The 21,862-nt window shown below is 38.4% G+C and overlaps 1 pseudogene; it reads left to right on the plus strand.

Moving 5' to 3' along the window:
* The first annotated feature begins 4,211 nt into the window (after positions 1-4,211).
* On the plus strand, positions 4,212-4,945 carry LOC114896727 (annotated as a pseudogene).
* Positions 4,946-21,862: the final 16,917 nt, after the last annotated feature.

Here is a 21,862-nt window from a genome sequence, read left to right on the forward strand (position 1 = left end):
AAGAGGTAGATGAAAAATTCTGAAATTGACTGTGGTGATGGTTGCACAACTCTGTGAATTAAATAAAAACCATTGAATTGCATACTTCAAATGGGTGAATTGGGTGGTATATGAATTATATCTCAAGCTGCTACCAAACGTCATCTAATTACTAAGGAATCTGGTTACCTGACAGTGGTGGGATATCAAAGGTCAGGTTTTCAGGATTATCCTCACTTGAGCCTATTGATCTTGACGGTCATCACTGGCCCAGCACATCCAGGACATTCCCTGAAAATGCTCTGGGATCTGAGAGCACCACCTGACATTTGGTAATTTTCAACCAGTAAAAATGTGCTAACCACCACTTTCACCTGATTCGTCATCATTTAACTCTTGGCTTTTCTCCATATTGAAATGAACTATAACATGAAATAAATGGGGGCACTTTTTAGGAAAATAATTCTACAGACTACCCAAAGGTGCTTTAAAACAGTAGTTTTAGGGAATTCCCTGGCGGTCCAGTGGTTAGTACTCCATGCTTTCACTGCCGAGGGCCTGGCTGCACAACGTGGCCAAAAATTTAAAAAAAAAAAAAAAAAACCCACAGTAGTTTTAGAGACGGGTCAACAAGTTATGTGATTACTGAATCAAGTGAGCAGATAGGGGCGGGGAATGCTTTGAAAGCCATTCATCATTCATCTATGGAATAGCACAATTTATTTATTCTATTGTCAACTAAATCTTTTGACTGACCTCATAAAGAGCTTCTACAAGTCAATAAGTGGAAGGCCAGTAATATACTGGGGAAAGGACATGAAAACACAGTGCATTAAAAAAATGTAAAAATAAGATTTAGACGTGAAAAAGTGTCTCTCCTCCCACAGGAGAAAAATGCAAGTTAAAACTACCCATAGTTCCTCTGTCAGAGTGGCAAATACTAAAAAGCTTACGCATACAGTGGGTTTTCACAGAGAGTAATAAGATCCTTGCATTATTGGTGAAAAAATAAATTGCCACAGTCCCTGGAAGGCAATCAGATAGCATCTAACAAAAAGTACAAAGCCCATATCCTGTGATCCAGAGATTCCCCTTCTAGGAGTGATGCTACGAATGCACTTTTCTTTTTCCTTTGTCTTTTCTCCTCTTCTAATCTCCATTCTATGCCTCAAGTGAAGTCAATAAATGGGTAATAATGCCCTTAAACTCTACAGAATTAATTTCTTTTTGACTGTAGGAATTGGCAGCTCAAAAAAAAAAAAAACCCAAACACTAGATGCCTTAATAATTAAAGAGAAACCTTAAAAGTTCTTTTTATGAAGGTTCACAGCTATAAAAGTAATAAATGAAGCTCCCAAAATACTGCACTGTAAGGTCGGGTTAAGAATCCTATTCAGTAAGAGCTGGCATTGCTGGGCGTAGGAAGCTGAGCCCAATTATCAGCATATGTGCTACCATAGCGCCCCCTGCTGGCCCGATGCAAAAACAAATTTACGTGGTGGGTTTTAGTCAACAGTTTTCTTCAATAGCTGCTCTAAAAACAGGGCGTCTCCTGCGACTTGCTGATGATTACCTCTGCTCTCCTCTAGCTCTCAACTCTTTCTTGCATCAGATAGGCTTGCCTCCTACCTCTCAGTGAAGAGCAAGATCCCTTGAAATCTCACCTCCTAAAGAGATTTGCTCCTTTCACTACTCTTTCCTGGCTGTTTCCTCTTGGGTAGTTCTAGTTCTACCTGTTCTCCTCTTTCAGTGTGTCTGTCTGCCTCTGTACTGGCCACATACCATGTGCCCCCAGGGCACAGCGGCCTCGCACCCACCAACAACCTGCCATCCCCTCACTCACTGCCCCACCTTATCTGCACCTGGCCACTCCCCACTCATTCCTCAATCCAGGGTTTCTTTACAAGGAGGTCTGTGGACCATCTACATACTATTCCCAGACTGCTTGCTTTAAACACAGATTCCTGGGCCCCTGGATCCAACCTTCTAGAATCCTGAGGCCTACATTTATAACAAGCAAGTACCCCAGTGAATTCTTATGTGTTCACACACACACACACACACACGCACACGCACACGCAATATAAACACCATCTTTATTTATTTTTTTACCAAGCCATACACTCTTATCCAGAAACTTGCCACACCCCCTAACCATTTAAACAATTAATTGCAAATGACCCATTCTTGGCTTTCAAGCCTTTTGGTAAATTGTTCAAAATATCTACTTCCTGTCCCTTCCTGTAAGTGGATTATATATCCCTACCCTAGTGATGGCAGGTTTGGCCATATGAGGTGCTTTGGCCAATCAATGTGAGAAGTAACACATGCGTCTTTCAAGCAGTCACTGGGAGAACTATTGCAGAGTTCCCTCAGCGAGAACTGATACCCTCCACATAGGGGCTGCTTCTTCAGCCGGGGCCCAGATCAAAGATGCAAGGAGCAGAGCTACAGGCAACCCATAATGGGAACCTGATATAAGTGAAAAATAAGCTTATTGCATTGCTGTGATTTGGAGCCCTTTGTTACTACTGCTTTGCCTAAGCTGACTGATACGAATACTTTATAGGCTGCTTTCCTAACTCTATTTCCCATTACTCTCTAATACTTATTCCATCTAAACTCCTGCCAAACTGGATGACTTGCTTTTCCTCATTCACAAATTACTCCAATTCTATGCAGCCATTTGTTATCTCCTGCCTACCAACCTACCTCTCAAAATCTGACTTCAATCTTCAAAGTCCATCTCAAGTGCCACTTTCTGTGTAAAGCCTTTCCTCATCCCTTGATGGGCCTCCTTTCAACCCTATATAATGGCGACTATTATAACCTGTTTATTTTTGGGGGTTTTTTTTTTGATACTTTTCTAATCATGTCCCCTCAAAACACCATAAGTTCCTTAAAGATTATCTTATTCATAATGTGTTCAATGAAGCTTTGCAAATAGTAGGAATCCACACAAGTATTTGTTTAATTAAATTAGCACTTTCAACTAAAGAACTGCTGTTTAGTATATTTACGATGTTTTTAAAGGTAGACTTTATGAAACACTTAACATACTCATTGAGTAAGCAAAATTAAGATGCAAGTAGAATTATTTCTAACAGCAAACATTACTGCTGAATGAAATATAGGTCAAAGTTTAATGAACCTGTGTGCATGTTTGTGTGTGTGTGTGTGTGTGTGTGTGTGTGTGTGTGTCTTATCTGCAAAAATGACCAGTTCTTGACCTTCATCCCTTGCTAAATCCAACAGGTTTTAAACCAAAACTTTATCAAAGAAAAACAATGTATCATAAAGTTAGTATTCCTATGATTACATGCTAAGGGCAATTTTTACATTTATGGCCCAAATTAGCTAATGTATTTTCTTACATTCAGGAAGATGTATTTCCCTGCTTATGATTAAAATTCAACAAATATAATTCCAATTTCAAAACAAATACCCAATAACAAAGTACTGCCCCTACGAATCCTCGTAACAAATAGAGTCGTAACTCTGGTGATGAGCATCTATCTTCCTTTCCACTCCTCTCCTAGAAGAGGAGGCATTAACCTAATGCCCTCTGAAACATTTTGGCAGTAATCGCGATGGTTCTTCAGGTTTTTCTGAATCTAATTTCGTTTTTTGAATCTAATTTTAAAAGTACAGGAGACGGTGATGGGAACTATGCCGCCTCCCAGCCACGGTGATACGCGTGAAGCACGGACCTTTCAACACGAACTTTATTAATTCTCATGTTAGGACCCTGGAAGGCGATGGAGGTGGCTGCTAATTGCTCCCTGTAGGTGAAGAGACCTCTGTTGGATCCCCGCTTCGAGGGTTATAAGCTGGTCCTCAAGCCGCTGCCCTGTTTCCAACTGGAGCTTGATGCAGGCTTGTCTGGAGCGATGCTCAGTCTATGTCTGATTATTCCTCACCACTGAGATAAGACTTTTCTGTGTACTCTGCCTATGAATTAGGAGTTTTCTCTGGTCTGCCTAGTGGGAACAGTGACAGCTCCTAGCCTTGTCTGTGGCAGAAGTAAAACTTCAAGATGGTCAGTATACACTGGAACACATGCATGCTTTTGGAATGTATAATTACCTACATTGTGATTCATGGTATCAAGACAGTGTCTACTACATTGATAACGTTGGAAGAATTATGAATTTAACAGTGATGCTTGGGCTTCCCTGGTGGCGCAGCGGTTAAGAATCTGCCTGCCAGTGTAGGGTACACGGGTTCGAGCGATGCATTTGACCTCTGATGAACTGAATCCAAATCCAGATAGACCTCCCTGTAATGCTCAAGAGTTAGTTAGAAGAACGTGGTATTTTCTTTGAAGAGAGCTCCAGTTTATGCAGATTTGATGGCAGTACATTCAAAAACTACTCATGTGAGATCTGAGGTTACAGGGCAATCAACTAGCTTGAAAATCCAAGGAAAAACAGGTACCACCAAGGAGAGATTGGATAGGAGAGCTGGTTCATCTGAACATGGGGAGAAGAAAGGATTGCCATATAAGTGGGTGAATCTTGGAAGCAACCAGTACCTTTTCTCTGTCATAGTGGATCCTAAAGAAATGCCCTGCTTCTGTTTGCACCATGATGTTGATGCCCTACGCTGGCAACCACACTCCAGCAACCAAGATGATACGTGGGAGCATATCGCAATTTTCAATGCTTTAGGCTACGTCCAAGTATGAAAGAGACACAAAAATTTTTTTGCCTGTGCTCCAAATTATTCTTATGCAGCCCTTTGCGAGTGCCTTCAACGAGTTTTCATCTATCGTCAGCCCACACCCACGTCCACTGTACTTTACAATAATAGGAAGGAAGGCAGGCAAGTAGGGCAGGTTGCTAAGCAGCAAGTAGCAAGCCTAGAAACCAGTGATCCTATTTTAGGCTTTCAAGCAACAAATGAGAGATTATTTGTTCTCACTACCAAAAAGCTCTTTTTAATAAAGGTAAATACAGAGAATTAATCACTCCAACATGTTGGCTTCTCTGTACTGGAAAAGTATTCAGTGGTAGCTGGAAGGCTAGGCAGTTGTGCTGTAACCTGTTAAGTTTTATTGTGTTAAAATTATCTTGTATGAATTTATTTTTTAAAGGATATGGGAAATATATTCGAGACTATGAGTCTATAAAAGCTATGGAATGAAGCTGCAAATTTAGAGAAAATTAGCTTCTGTAAAAAATGTAAAGATAGTATTAGCAAGTATAATTTTTTTAAAAACAGAGGCTAGAATCTCATCTTTTATATGAAAGATGTACAATTCATTGTTTAAATATAAAAATATTGGGGCTTCCCTGGTGGCGCAGTGGTTGAGAGTCCACCTGCCGATGCAGGGGACACGGGTTCGTGCCCCAGTCCGGGAAGATCCCACGTGCCGCGGAGCGGCTGGGCCCATGAGCCATGGCCGCTGAGCCTGCGCGTCCAGAGCCTGTACTCCGCAATGGGAGAGGCCACAACAGTGAGAGGCCCACGTACCGCCAAAAAATAAAATAAATTAAAAACAATAATAAAATAAATAAATAAAAATATTTATCATGTAAAAAAAAGTATAGGAGACATTATTTTTGAACTGCTTATCTATTTCATGCTGTATGAGGTTTTACTCTAAGCGGAAGGTAAAAATACTTTGTACTTATTAGGGACACCACGTTGTTTGCCAGAGCACCTCAAATTGGCCACCTGTGCTAGGAAAATATGTCATGTATTCAGCCCCTTCATTATCACAGGAGGGGAAACATTTCTTCTACCAAAAACTCAAACGACACAAAAATGTGTAAAGATTCCTGACCTATTTTCAATCATTTGCTATCTTCAATAGCAGCAATTTCGAAACCATATTCCATGGAACAGAAACATCTCTACACGCACGGATAAATGTTTAGCCCAAAAAGCAAGGGTTGGGTGGTTAGTGGTTAAGAATCCGCCTGCCGATGCAGGGGACACGGGTTCGAGCTCTGGTCCGGGAGGATCCCACATGCCACGGAGCAACTAAGCCCATGCGCTACACTACTGAACCTGCGCTCTAGGGCCCGCAAGCCACAGCTACTGAGCCCGCAAGCCACAACTACTGAGCCCGCGCACCACAACTACTAAAGCCCGTGCGCCAAGAGCCTGTGTTCTGCAACAAGAGAAGCCACCGCAATGAGAAGCCTGCACACCCCAAGGAAGAGTAGCCCCCACTCACCGCAACTAAAGAAAGCCCGCGCGCAGCAGCAAAGACCCAACGCAGCCAAAAATAAATAAATAAATTTATTAAAAAAAAAAAAAAGCAAGAGTTTACAGGGGGGATCCTTGATCAAATAAGTTTGAAGAAGACTGCAAATTGGACCCCAACCTTTCTAGGAAGTCATTATTTACAAAGGATATTAAATCTTTCACGTGATCCTGCAGTGAAAGCAGGAACATGTAAGCATGTTTCCCAATTTATTCAACCATGGAATCAGCTTTTGGTTTTATGTTTTGTTCTGTTTCGGAACGCCCATTGAGTTAATCTCATGGGACACTGGTATTCAGCAGGACTTGAATTAAGAAATAGTTTCATGCAAGTATGCTTAAGTAATTCATCTAAAATAAGTGTCAGGAAAGAAAAAGATCTGAGTTGAAAATTCAGGTTTACACAAGTACATCCAAGATTGAGTGGTTTCTCAACACTGTCCAAGAAAATAGGGTTAATAGTCCTGAATCAGCACTCAAAAGAAAAGGTCGCATAGTTATGTCCTTAATTTGATGGTTGAAATACTTCAATGCATTCTTGGTTGAACTTCTGGGATTTTTTTTTCAGATTGGGTTTAGTGCAACTCAGACGAATGCTGATGGTCAAGGCCAGGTTCTTTTTCTCTCCATTATATTTATAGAAGTTTCATAATTGATGTTTTTTAAAGCACCTGATCACATTCTCCACACTGCTCACTAAATAAATTACTTGTAAGGCTCTTTGCCTACATAGGCTCATGGAATATATCATTCTGCATTAGGCTTAACTATTTGCATTCTTTTGGGGTATATACCAGAAATGTTTCCTGGAGCAGGAAGTGATAACTGCTCTCTCATTAAAGCAATTTTTAAATGCACCCACCAAAGTCGTATTTTTTTAAAGGACTCGTCATCTTGATTAGAGTCCAGGTCATTCTGGAATAGTACAGACACTTCGAGATGATGTAGTAGTTGATCATTTAACTAAAGCATGATTACCTGCTATTTTTTGGTTTGATGGTATAGTTACTTACCTGTTAAGGTTTTTTCTTAATCTTTATGAAAGCAGTACCTGTTGCATATTTTATATTCCCTTAGCTCTTGGGGTGATTTGGGTCTATGTGGCTAGATTTGATTCCAGATGTTTCTCCTCAATGCCAATTTAAAACTAAATGTGTGTGGCAAGATTCAAGTGGAGATGCTCAAACAAGAGGAAGGTGTGAGCAGCCCAAAGGCCCCTTAAGAATGTCACATGGAGGACATCACCGAGAAGGCTAGATAAGAGGCTCTTGACTTCCCCTCCACAGAAGTGCACCACAACGAAGAGTAGCACCCGCTCACTGCAACTAGAGAAAGCCTGCACATGGCAATAAAGACCCAACACAGCAAAAAACAAAACAAAAAAAACAACAAAGAAAACAGGCCATTCTATATAGATGCACAAGCACTACCAGTGACTTTCCCCTTTGGCTTGGCAGAGTAAGGAAAAACACCCAGCTCTTGGTTTCTCCCCGATAGGGGCTAGACCACATAGCTAACGTCCTGACATTCCCAGCTGCTGCCTGAAGGTCAGGCTTCCAGTTAGCCTGCGTCAGGGAGCTGAAGAACCTCCATAAGACTATCATTGGATTTTTCAGCAGAAACCTTGTAGACCAGAAGAGAGTGGGATGACATATTTAAGATGCTGAAAGAAAAAAACTGCCAACCAAGAATATTCTAGCCAACTTATCCTTCAGAATTAAAGAAGAGATAAAGATTTCCCAGACAAACACAAGCTGAAGGAGTCCATTACCACTAGAATGGCCTTATAAGAAATGTTTAAGGGAGTTCTTCAAGCTGAAACAAAAGGATGCTAATTAGTAACATGAAAATATATGAAAGCATAAAACTCACTGGTAGAGGTAAATATATATGTGAATTCAGAATACCCTAATATTGCAATGAGGATGCATAAATCACTTATAACTCTAGTATAAAGGATAAGAGAAAAAAGCATTAAAAATAACTACAGCTACAATAATTTGTTAATAGATACATAATTTAAAGAGATGCAATTTGTAACATCAAAAACATAAAATGTGGGAGGGAGAGTAAGCATATGTAGAGTCTTTGTATGCATATGAAGTTGTTATGATAACCACAAAGTGAAAACCTACAGTAGATACAAAAAAAGATAAGAAGAAAGGAAGCAAAGCATACAATTACAGAAAATCATCAAATCATGGAAGAAGAGAGCAAGAAAGGAACAAAGGAACTACAAAAAAAGCCAGAAAACAATTAACAACATAGCAATAGTAAGTCCATACATATCAAAAATTAAATGTAAGTAAACTAAATTCTCCAGTCAAAAGATATAGAGTGGGTGAATGGATTTTAAAATTATAATAATGATAAGACCCACATAAATGCTGAAAAGAGACTCACTTCAGTTTTAAAGATACACATAGACTGAAAGTGAATGGATGGGAAAAAAGCTATTCCATGCAGATGGGAACCAAACGAGAGCAGGGTAGCTATATTTACATCAGACAAAATAGACTTTAAGTGAAAAGCTGTAAAAAGAGGCAAAGAAGGTCATTATGTAATGATTAGGTGACCAATTCATCAAGAAGGATATAACAATTATAAATATTAATGTGCCCAACATCCAATTGAATAGATATCAACACAGTAATTGCAGGGGACTTCAATATCCCCCTTTTGACAATGGAGAGATCATTCAAACAGAAATTCAGTAACCAAACTGGACTTAAACTACATGTTAAAGATGAACATAACAGACATATACAGAACATTTCATCCAAAAGCGGAAGAATACATACTCTTCTCAAGCACACACAGAATATTCTCCAGGATTGGTCATATGTTAGGCCATAAAACAAGTGTTAACAAATTTAAGTACACTGAAATTTTAGCAAGCATCTTTTGTGACCACAGTGGTTTAAAACTAGAAATCAATAACAAGAGGAAAATTGAAAAATTCACAAATATGTGAAGATTAAGAAACATGGTCCTGAATGGATCAAGGAAGAAATCAAAAGGGCAATCAAAAAATATCTTTAAACAAAAACAAAAACACAACATACCAAAACTTATGGGATGCAAAAGCAGTTCTAAACATGAATTTTATAGCATTAAATATCTACATTAAGAAAAAAGAAAGATCTTAAATAAACAAGTTAATTTTACACCTGAAGGAAACTAAATAAAGAACAAACTAAACCCAAAGTTAGTAGAAGGAAGGAAATAACAAAGTTCAGAGCCAAAATAAATAGATTAGAAACATAACAGAAAAGATCAATGAAACTAAGACAAACAAAATTGACAAACCTTTAGCCGGACTAAAAAAAAAGAGAGAAGACTCAAATGATTAAAATCAGAAACAAGAGGAGACATTACAGCTGATACCACAGAACTACTAAGGATCAAAAGAGACTTCTACAAACAATTACTTGCCAACAAACTGGACAGTCTAGAAGAAATGGATCCATTCCTACTAAGACTGATTCATGAAGAAACAGAAAATCTGAACAGACCAATTACTAATAAGAAGACTGAATCAGTAAACAAAACCTCCCAATAAAGAAAAGTGTAGGACCAGAAGGCTTTGCTGGTGAATTTTGCCAAAGAGTTAAAAAGAAATAATACTTATCCTTCTCAAACTATTCCAAAAGATAGAAGAGAAGGGAACACTTCTAAACTCATTTTAAGAGGCCAGCATTACCCTGACACCAAAGCCAGAAAAGGCCGCTACAAGAAAATTTCCTTGGCCAATATCTTTGATAAACAAAGATGCAAAAATCCTCAACAAAATATTAGCAAACTAAATTCAACAGCACATTAAAAGAATCAAACACCACGATCAAGTGGGATTTATCTCTGAGATGCAAGGATGGTACAACATATGCCAATCAATAAATATGATACACCACATTAACAGAATGAAGGATAAAAATTATATGATTGTCTAAATAGATGCAGAAAAAGCATTTGACAAAATCCAACACCCATTCATGATTAAAAACTCTCAACAAATTAGGTATAGAAGGAATGTACCCCACATGACAACCCCACAGCTAACTCCATACTCAACAATGAAAAGCTAAAGACTTTTCTTCTAAGATCAGGAACAAGACAAGGATGCCTACTCTTAGCACTTCTATTTAACATAGTACAAGAAGTCCTAGTCAGATAAATCAAGGAAGAAAAAGAAATAAAATGACATCCAAATCAGAAAGGAAGAAGTAAAACTGTCTATGTTTGTAGACGATATGATCTCATATATATAAAAAAAAAAACAACTAAAGATTCCATCAAAAAACTGTTAGAACTGATAAATGCATTCAGTAAAGTCGCTGAGTACAAAAATTAATACATAAAAATCAATATATAAAAATCAGTTGTATTTCTACTCAGTAACAATGAACCATCAGAGAGAGAAACTAAGGAAAAAAATCTCATTTACAATAACATCAAATATGGTAAAAATACTTAGGAATAAATTTAACCAAGGAGGTGAATGATCTATATGCTGAAAACTATAAAAGACTGATGAAAGAAATTGAAGAAGATACAAATAATTGAAAAGATAGTCCATATTCATGGATTGGAAAAATTAATTGTCCATACTTATCCAAAGTGATCTATGGATGCAATGCAATCTCTACCAAAATTCCAATGTCATTTTTCACAGAAACAGAAAAATCAATGCTAAATTCATCTGGAACCACAAAAGACCCTGAATAGCTACAGCAATCTTGAGCAAAAATATCAAAGCTGGAGGCATCGTATTTCTTGATTTCAAACTATATTACAAAGCAATAGTAATCAAAACAGTATGTCATTGGCATAAAAACAGACACATAGATCAATGAAACAGAATAGAGTGCCAGAAGAGAAACAAACCCATACACAATCTAGTCAATTAATTTTTTTTTTTTTTGCGGTACGCGGGCCTCTCACTGTTGTGGCCTCTCCCGTTGCGGAGCACAGGCTCTGGACGCGCAGGCTCAGTGGCCATGGCTCACAGGCCCAGCTGCTCCGCAGCATGTGGGATCTTCCCGGACCGGGGCACGAACCTGTGTCCCCTGCATTGGCAGATGGACTCTCAACTACTGCGCCACCAGGGAAGCCCTAGTCAATTAATTTTTGACAAAGGCACCAAGAATACACAATGAGGAAAGGATAGTCTCTTCAATAAATGGTGGTTTTGGATGGGAAAAATGGGAAATTGGATATCCATATGCAAAAGAATGAAATTTTTGGATTTGACACCAAAAGCAAAAGCAACAAAAGCAAAAATAAACAACTGGGACCAAATCAAACTAAAAGGTCTTGCACAGCAAAGGAAAACATCAACAAAATGTAAAGGTAACCTATAGAATGGGAGAAAATATTTGCAAACCACATATCAATAAGGAGTTAATATCCAAAATCTATAAGGAACTCATACAACTCAATAGCAAAAGAAACCAAATAATCTAATTTAAAAATGGGCAAAGGACCTGAATAGACATTTCTCCAAAGAAGACATACAAGTGTCCAATTGGTATATGAAAAGAAATTCAGCATCCCTAATCATCAGGGAAATACAGATCAAAACTGCAATATCACCTCACAGCCTGATGACTTTTATAAAAAAGATAAGAGATAACAAAAGCTGGTAAATATGTGGAAAAAAGGAAACCCTTGTACACTGTTAGCAGGAATGTAAAATGGTATAGCAGCCACTATGGAAAATAGTAAACAAGTTCCCCAATAAATTAAAAAACAAAGCTACCATATAGTCCAACAATCCCACTTCCGGCTATATATCTTAAGAAAACAAAATCACTATCTCAAATCGGTATTTGTACTCCCATGTTCATTGCAGCATTATTCACAATAGCCAAGGTAAACCTAAAAGTCTGTTGACATACAAATGGATAAAGAATATCATATATATATATATGATATATATAATATATATCATATATACATATAATATACATTTATAATATATAATATTATTCAGACTTTAAGAAGAAGGAAATCCTGCCCTTTGCAACATGGATGAACTTGGAAGGCATTATGCTAAGTGAAATAAGACGTACTGCATGGTACCACTTACATGTGGAATCTAAAAAGGAAAAAGTCAAACTTCTAGAAACAGAGAGTAGAACAGAAGTTGCCATGGGCTGGGGGTTGGGGGAGATGAGGAGTGGTTGGTAAAAGGGCACAAACTTTCAGGTATAAAGTGAGCAAAGTTCTAAGGATCTAATGTATAGCATGGTGACTATAGTTGAGAATACTTTATGGTATAACTGAAATTTGCTGAGAGTAGATCTTAAGCTTTTTGACCAAAAAATAAATAAAGTTAAGTATGTGAGGTGATGGATGTGTTTATTAAATTTATAGTGGAAATCCTTTCATAATGTATATGTGTATCAAATCATCATATTACATATTACAACTTATTTTGTCAATTATACCTCAATAAACCTGAAAAATAAAAATAAAAATTTGCTTGTTAATTTGTTTCTTAATAATAATAACTGGTTTATGGCCCCAAGAAGGAAAATTTGGGCCAACAGAGCAAACCGGATAATCTGGCTCTTCACTTACCTCTGTGAAGTATCCTAGCATTCTACTCCAGGAGGAAAATTGATTCAAGGTAGGAGTTAACATCCTGATCAAAAGACCCAAGATTGTTGGCTCATATGGCTTCCTTTATGCAAGCACACAGGTCTAGAGTAAAAAACACTAGATTGGGAATCAATGAATGTGAAATTTGTTAGCAGCCTAGTTGTCAGGAAACTTGGAGTACGTTAGGGTGGCCATATAATTGAATGAATATAAATTACATTCTTTATTGGAGCACTATTAATGATTATACCAGGACAACAAGATGTAAACCGGGACTGTCCTCCACAAACTGGGACACATGGCCATCCTAATTCTGTCACTAGAGACCCTTCCAACTGTAAAATGATGATCCTATGATTAATGAACCAGTTTAAAATTTTACCTCTAATGGTTAGAATTGACAAATGCTTAATGACTTTTCAAAATAATTAAGATGAAGAGTTTTAAATAATTAGAGCAAAGTTTTGAGAACACTATCTCCTTAAGATTCTATTTTCAGTCTTTCATGAGTCTTCCAAGATATTAAGAAATTATTGTTCTTAGTTCCTCTTTTTCAACACTTCCGTGAATATACTATCCTGAATGCTTTAGCTCTCATCCTCTCAGTCACTAAAAAATATTTTTCATGTTCTATTTTTATGTTTGGCTTTAAAGCAGCCACATTTTTGAGGAGCAGAGGAAAAGGGAAAGGATGGTGGTGGGAAGTAGAGGAGGAGGGCTGGGAGTGATAACAGAAGTCCAGGGCAGGCATTTTCCCCCAAATCCTCTTTCTGGAGTGGACCCGAGATGGACAAAACCAATCCTGGCTTCAGAGTATTTCTTTCTTTTTTTTTTTTTTTTTGGCGGTACGCGGGCCTCTCAGTGCTGTGGCCTCTCCCGTTACGGAGCACAGGCTCCGGACGCGCAGGCTCAGCGGCCATGGCTCACGGGCCCAGCCGCTCCGCGGCATGTGGGATCCTCCCGGACCGGGGCACGAACCCGTGTCCCCTGCATCGGTAGGCGGACTCTCAACCACTGCGCCACCAGGGAAGCCCAAAGATAAAACCAACTTTCTTTTTTTCATGTTAACACTTTTTTTTTTTTTTTTTGCGGTACTTGGGCCTCTCACTGTCGCTGCCTCTCCCTTAGCGGAGCACAGGCTCTGGACGCGCAGGCCCAGCGGCCATGGCTCACGGGCCCAGCCACTCCATGGCATGTGGGATCCTCCCGGACTGGGGCACGAACCCGTGTCCCCCGCATCGGCAGGCGGACCCTCAACCACTGCCCCACCAGGGAAGCCCCAGAGTATTTCTTGTACTGTGACATCTTCACGTACTGTGATTCTGCTGTTTAAAGATACGTGTTTTCCACACAATCGGGCCTCCAAACGCAAGCCAGCTACTTAGTGCCTATGCCAGCTCTGGGCCTGCTTGACCTCTGCTCTCTAGCTCGGAAGAGTTGACATCCGGAGGCTCCAAGTCCCAAGCTCCCGGTTACGCCCTGCAATGGGAGTCAACAGCAGGAAGAAAAGGAAAAGCAGGGCCCTTCTTTGTCGTCCTCGTCTCCGGCTGCATCGTGTGCGTGGCTCTGCTCTTCTCGTTGTTCTACAGGAAGATCTGCTTTATCAAATACCCGAGGTACATCTTGGAGACTCAGGCATGAAAGAATGAGTGCAAATGTTTGAATAAAAGGAAACTTTAGAAATCAAATACTTGTTGGGACTTCCCTGGCAGTCCAGTGGTTAAGACTCAGCACTTCCATCGCAGGGGGCGCAGGTCTGACCCCTGGTCAGGGAACTAAGATCCCGCATGCTGCACAGTGTGGCGGGAAAAAAAAAGAACCACCAAATACTTGTTTGCACAAGGACAGATCTGAATTTTTCATGTATATTTACTGAAATAGAAGTACATACTATAAGTAGAATATACATATGGTTTTACACAAATGCATTAAAATAAATCATACATACTTTACATTAGGTTATTCATAGTCTATAAAATAATCTTTCCCAAATCATATAGTATAAAAATAAGCAGTTTCGGGCTTCCCTGGTGGTGCAGTGGTTGAGAGTCCGCCTACCGATGCAGGGGACACGGGTTCGTGCCCCGGTCTGGGAGGATCCCACATGCCGCGGAGCGGCTAGGCCCGTAAGCCATGGCCGCTGTGCCTGCGCGTCCGGAGCCTGCGCTCCGCAACGGGAGAGGCAACAACAGTGAGAGGCTCGCATACGGCAAAAAAAAAAAAAAAAAAAAAAAAAGCAGTTTCAAATTGCCTCCAAAACTGGGATAGTTCTGGCCCCAAATCAGAATAGAATTTGTACCATAAGTAGCAATTAGAATTAATTTTATAATTGTGTTTAAAATTTAAATATGCCAGGTTCTGAAAATCGGAAAATATTCATTTTATTAAACAGATGGAAGAATAAAATTATCAAGTTTAAAAACAAATCTGAGGTAAATATCCTCATTAAATTACACTTAGGCAAATCTATCTCAGATTGTTTCCTTAATTTGTTTATTTATTTAACATTTCATCTTTCTAAAGTACTCTTTCATCACCTCTGGCCTTCTGGGTCTAGTAATTAAGGTGACTTTTATATAAAATGATCTCTACTACAGGGATGGGAGTATTTGCACTTAGCTACTGATCACTCAATACAGACCCATCAGATAAAATTAAAATGTTGCAACTTGATCAGAATGATGCACTCTTGTCTTACGTTAAAATACAAATCACAGTATGTTGACACTTGATAATTTCAGCTTTAATTTACTAGCCAAAGGGGATTAAGAATATACTATAAATTTTAGTACAGTTGACCCTTGAACAGCTGTTCAGATTGAACTGCACAGGTCCACTAATATGCAGATATTGTTCAACAGTAAATATTACAGGACTATAAAGGTCTGTGGTTGAATATACGGATATGGAGGAACCATGGGAGATGGAGGGTCGACTATAAATTATACTCAGATTAACCCCCGTGTTGTTCAAGGGTCACCGTATAGAAAATATCTTGGATGCAAAACAAACCTTCCCAAGAATTTACCAGTATGACTATAAAGAAAGGCAAAATAAATATATATACCTGGTTCCACAAAAATATTGCTGCCTAACCTCTAACATGAATCTGAATATTAAGACCCACTTCAGATTATACTAGTTGAACTTTACCCTACATTGTATCCTGGCATTGACTTTTTTTTTTTTTTTGGCCACTATCAGGTATTTCATGTTCTACTAACAAAGGGAATTAGCATTTTCAATGTCCTGTCTGCATTCTTTCTAGCCTCCTTCTGCTCAGGTTTTTAAAAATAGGTATTTCAAATGCAGTCAGAGCCTCCAGCGTGTGCGGAAAGCTCTCCCACCCATGTTTCCAGTGCACATCCTGCAGGCCCGCGGCAGTCAGTAGTTTAAGGAGATCATCCTGGATGGCTGCAAATGCTTTATTCAAGTTCCACATATGTCGCCAAACCCCAATCACTTAGCTGCATGTGCTTTTTGTTGTATGTACTCATCCCCAAATTTACTGTATAGATTTATTTTTTTAAATATCTTTATTGGAGTATAATTGCTTTACAATGGTGTGTTAGTTTCTGCTGTATAACAAACTGAATCAGCTATATGTATATATATATCCCCATATCCCCTCCCTCTTGTGTCTCCCTCCCACCCTCCCTATCACACCCCTCTAGGTGGTCACAAAGCACCGAGCTGATCTCCCTGTGCTATGCGGCTGCTTCCCACTAGCTATCTATTTTACATTTGGGAGTGTATATATGTCCATGCCACTCTCTCACTTTGTCCCACCTTCCCCCTCCCCACCAGCGTCCTCAAGTCTCTGTTCTCTACGTCTGCGTCTTGATTCCTGCCCTGCCACTAGGTTCTTCAGTACCGTTTTCTTAGATTCCATATATGTGCGTTAGCATACATACTGTATAGATTTAGATGGAGGGGTAAAGAAAAAGGACCCTGGTTGTGATTATTTTCTTTAACAAGATGAAGTTAAACGAAAAAAATCTAATAGTATTTTAGCCCAGTACTTTTAGCATCCCCAATTTTTTAGATTATAAATTCACAAGAGTGAATACACTAGTGACTATTTTTAAATAAAACACTGAATAACTTCATGCTATAAAAATTATACGCTCACGGGCTTCCCTGATGGCACAGTGGTTAAGAATCCGCCTGCCAGTGCAGGGGACACGGGTTCGAGCCCTGGTCTGGGAAGATCCCACATGCCATGGAGCAACTAAGCCCGTGCGCCACAACTACTGAGCCTGTGCTCTAGAACCTGCGAGCCACAACTACTGAGCCCGTGTGCCACAACTACTGAAGCCCGTGTGCCTAGAGCCCATGCTCTGCAACAAGAGAAGCCACCACAACGAGAAGCCCGTGCACCACAACAAAGAGTAGCCCCCGCTCGCCGCAACTAGAGAAAGCCCACACGCAGCAACAAAGACCCAACGCAGCCAATAAATAAATAAATAAAAATTTTAAAAATTATATGCTCACAATTTTAGCTTGGATTTGTTTTGCAGCTTATTTAATGCTGTCTGAAAATCAAGCAGGTAATGAAAACTACACATTTGAGCATGCATTATAGGAGGCAACATAGTGGAGACTCTAATAAGGCCAGTCATTGAGAAAAGCATGCCCATTTATCTGATACACTCAACCTCCAGAAACTGTCATGAATTCCAATACAATTTCTTCAATGCTGCTTTAAAATCTGACTGAAAACTTTTTTACAGAGTCTGGATGCTAAGCTGTAATGAAAGCAGAAACGAAACTATGGTCCATGCAATCTCACTGTTACCACCACACCACTCTCTGTAAAGCACCAAACACACATACAGTGTTTGGCATTCTCTCTTAAACTAGAGAACTTTTAGAATCACAGAATTTGAGAGGTGACAGGAACTTAGAAGGCGTTAAGTTTAGTTCCTCCCTTTCCATTTGAGAATAGGAAGGGGAGGATGGAACAAGGGAATCAGCATTTATCAAGCCCCCCAGGCACGTAGGACTGGGCACTTCCAACTTTACTACCTCAATTCTCACAGTCCCAGGTAGGTAGCATTAACCTCCATTTTACAGCTAAGGAAATGTCGGCCTACCTGGATTAAATACCTGCCCCCCCTCCTGCCCCCCAGTAAATCCACTAATGGAGAACAGGGCAATTCCAACTTCAAAGTCACTGCTCTTTCCTGAGGGTAGTGATTCACAAAGCGCGGTCCTAGGACCAGCAGCAGGGGCATTACCTGGAAACTTGTTAGGAATGCAGATTCGCAGGCCTCGCCCAGCCCTTCTGAATGAGAAACTCTGGGGTGGGCCCAGCAAGCCCTCCAAGTGATGCTGGTGGGCCCTCAAGTTTGAGAGCCACTGCTCTTTAGCATGTTGCCTCTTGGAAGCCTTACCTGGAGCATATGTATTAAAATACATATAATTCTACACTGAGCTACTGCAGAGGTCAGAAGAACTTAGTGTATTACCGCTTATCCCTGAATATTATGACAGGGATGGCCTTCAACAAAATTTTGCTTTTGATGTTACGGTCTAACTGCTTGACATTGAATTTTTTCATAAGAAAAAAAAAAGTGAGAGCTATTCTGAATAAACAAATATTGCCAGTAAGATTCTGAAGAACTGTTTTCATCTTACGTCCCAAATAAATAAGACTTGAAACAAAAATCTTCTGCCTGCCTTATAAAGATCCTCTGAAATTGACAAATACCCTTGCCTGACTGACTTTAGTATTACTTGCCATAATTAAAACTAGGTATAGGAAAACCAAGTAGGGATATACTGAATGTTTAGCATACAAGGATCTAAGTTAAAGTTAATAAAAGTAGCTCTTAAGAAAGAAACCACATGGAAAATTAAATTAAAAACTAAGAATTTAATGAAGTACCTTGTTAAAAATTTCCATTTGGAAGGTTTTCTTTTCCAACTTTAAAACATCATGAAGGAAATGCTGTCTTCATCTGAGTGCTCCTCCACTCCAAACCCCCAAATGAAAAATAAAATAATTCATGTTACCAAAAATTCAAAATGTCTTCATTGGATATTTTGCCATTTCACTTTAGCATTTTGGCAAGTATGCCTAACCGGAGAACACTAATTCCTTTTCATATGTAATTTTTCCTTAAATTTTTGTCAATGATTTCATTAGTTGCCATTCTAGTATGTATAGTTATCATATAGGAAATTTTATAGGAAAGTCTTGTTTTTTAAATGCAATGACATTAAAAATGATGCTTAGTTCCTAAGATGTATAAAACACAATTTTTTTTAGAAAACCAAAAAATCAGAATGAAAATAAGGTAATCATTATAATAAGAGTTAAAGTTAAAATAAAGATTTCAATTATCATGTCCTCTTGACGCCTAATGGCAAAACAAAAAAGCTTCATGTTAATATAACAATAAATTCCCAACGGTCATTATTTGCTTTGAATTTATAATGAACTCCTTTTCTGTCTGCAGTTTTTAAAAGGCTCTTAATATTTAAAGGGAAGTTTCCTATGTACATATACAGGACAGACTACGAAATACTGTACTATTAGTTTTTCTACAGATGGATGAGGCTGATAGTATAAAAAAGGAAATGTGGGGCATCTAAAACTTGCAAGTCTATGTAAAAAAATGTACCTCAATTTAGCCAAATGGAATTTTTGGTACATGACGTAATAAAATAGAACCCTACCTTCAAATTCTGTAGACTGAGAATCTCATATATGCCCTGTCACCATCGAAGAAACAAAATCAGCACACAATTATGTTAGCTGTATAAGTTAAATTTGCAGATGTCAGAGGTAACAGTCATCTCTTAATTCTTTGAATTCTTCCTATAATATTATTTAGTAATAGAGAATATTTCAAAAGGAAAGTAGGGAGAAATGAGGCAGGATTCTAACAACTAGAATTGCTTAAAATAAAAATGACATTTCATTTATTTGCTGATATGATTCTGGGAAATATATTTTAAAATTACTTCCTACTTTGTCTTTCTTTAGAGATATTTTGTTTCTTCAACCAGCACACTGAGGATTAGTGCTACAGATCTTACCAAACTGCCTTATGAAAAGCCTTGGCTTCCAGAGAAGTCACACCTTGCAACCCCAAATTGGTTCTGCATGATTCATTGTGAAGCGGGCATGAGCATTCTTCCTGAAATAAGACTGTATACCTTTGAGAACATTCATTTAACCTTGTGAGCTCACTTCTATAGAAACAATTAATTTTATTCGTTGGCTGCCAGTGGGAAAATCAGTTTAATTTAAGGAATTAAGTAAGTCAGGCTGACAGAAGTCAATATATCAACTTTTTAAAAATCAAAATTTATTTAACGGAATGTCTTACGTATATCTAATGGCTTTTCTGAGCTTCAAAAAGCGTTCATCTAAGCACTTTTAAGGCTGCCTCATTTTTCAGTTTTGTTTTAGTAGAGATTCTGATGTTCATCTAACTGAAAGTGTTTCTGACAAAACAGCAGACTCCCTTTCATCAAGGTCATAATTTGAAACGTTATACAATAATGGAATTTAAATTATGTATGGGAAGAAAAGTAGAAGACTGAAACAAGGTATTAGAAATCCCTATTTGGGTCTTTAGATTCAGAAAAATATAATCACAGGCCAACACTGTTCCAACAGAGATGAAGGACATTAGCAGTTACTTGAGTGTAACCTCTCCCAACATTTCCAAAGGCCTGCAGTGTGGTTGCTGTGACCCTAGGGCCCTGATACTTAGAATTCTGGGTAATCACAGAATGAAAGTAATCTACCATAACTTAATTTTCTGAGAAGGTGAACCCTTAACTACAAGGTGCAGAAAGGAAGTCTTCAACTGCTCACTTGCCGTGGCTACAGTATTCAAATACCAAAATCATTTAGATAAATATAACCTGGGAGAAAAAACAATATGTAAGTTGGCAAAGCAGCAGTAATCCCTACTTTCAGCTAACCAATGTAATTTTGCTTCCTTCTAAAGAGGTTCTTTGACAAAAAGCATAGCCTAGTGGAAGACCTCCTCAAGATTTATCCAGTATGTTAACAAGGCTGACTACTTCTGGAATCCTGAGTGACAACACATGATCTGTATGACATGTGAACATAGAGCACATGGACAACCAAAAAATTCTAAGTTCAACCTCTTTTCCTACCATATTTACAGAAAAATTTAAAGCTTGAATTTCACTGACACTGTTTCAACTATTTCATCCCGTAAACTGCGGAAAGGTACTGGCGAACTGTCAAAACAGCAAAAACATGAAGTAGAGGGGTATACAGATAGGGAACGTCAACCAAACTTAGTCTTTGAGTAACTGAAATGTACTTCATTAGTTCTTTTCAAGAGAAAATTTCTTCGAAGTCCACATTCTTTACGTGCCTTTAACCTGTGCCAAGCTCACAAAATCAGGATTCTTTTCGGTTTAAGATTTATTGGTGGCACCAAATAGGATAACATCTATTTTTAAAACTTAATGTTATCAACAATCTTTTAAATTAATATAATATAAAATCTCAGGACAAGCAGAAAGATGGCTAAACTTCATTTTAGACTTACGGTAACATCGAAGCAATTTTAAGAACGTGAATAAGACGAACTGAAGCTAAATATTGCAAAGGGAATTTTTAAAAATCAGATGTGTTAAGAAATTTTGAAGAGAAAGGAACTAATCTCACAAAACTTGAGAAGGAAGTACGTTCTGATTAATCAAAAGCCTGGATGAATCCTGAGACATACATTCATCCTCTGAGGGCTACAGTGAGTAGAGTCCAGGAGCTGCTGCACAATAAGGACATATAAGACCTAAGTTTAAAAGTTAAAATCAGGAGTATTTATATTTAATGTAAACTTGGTAAAGGAAATCTCCAAATGTAATTTTTAAAGTAGAATTTCTTCTTGCCTTCCTTCCTTTGGTTTTTAACCATAAAAATTTATTTAGGAAAACTAAAATTATTTAAAGAAGAGGCATCCAGTTCTAGGATAATTTGGCACATTTATATGTGAAAAAAATCAGAAACCAATTGATAAATCTATAATACACACACATATATATAAACATTTTATTTTAATAATACTCT

Source organism: Monodon monoceros, unplaced genomic scaffold (assembly GCF_005190385.1).
Source record: "Monodon monoceros isolate NGI ecotype Baffin Bay Population unplaced genomic scaffold, NGI_Narwhal_1 Super_Scaffold_16, whole genome shotgun sequence".
Lineage (NCBI taxonomy): Eukaryota > Metazoa > Chordata > Mammalia > Artiodactyla > Monodontidae > Monodon > Monodon monoceros.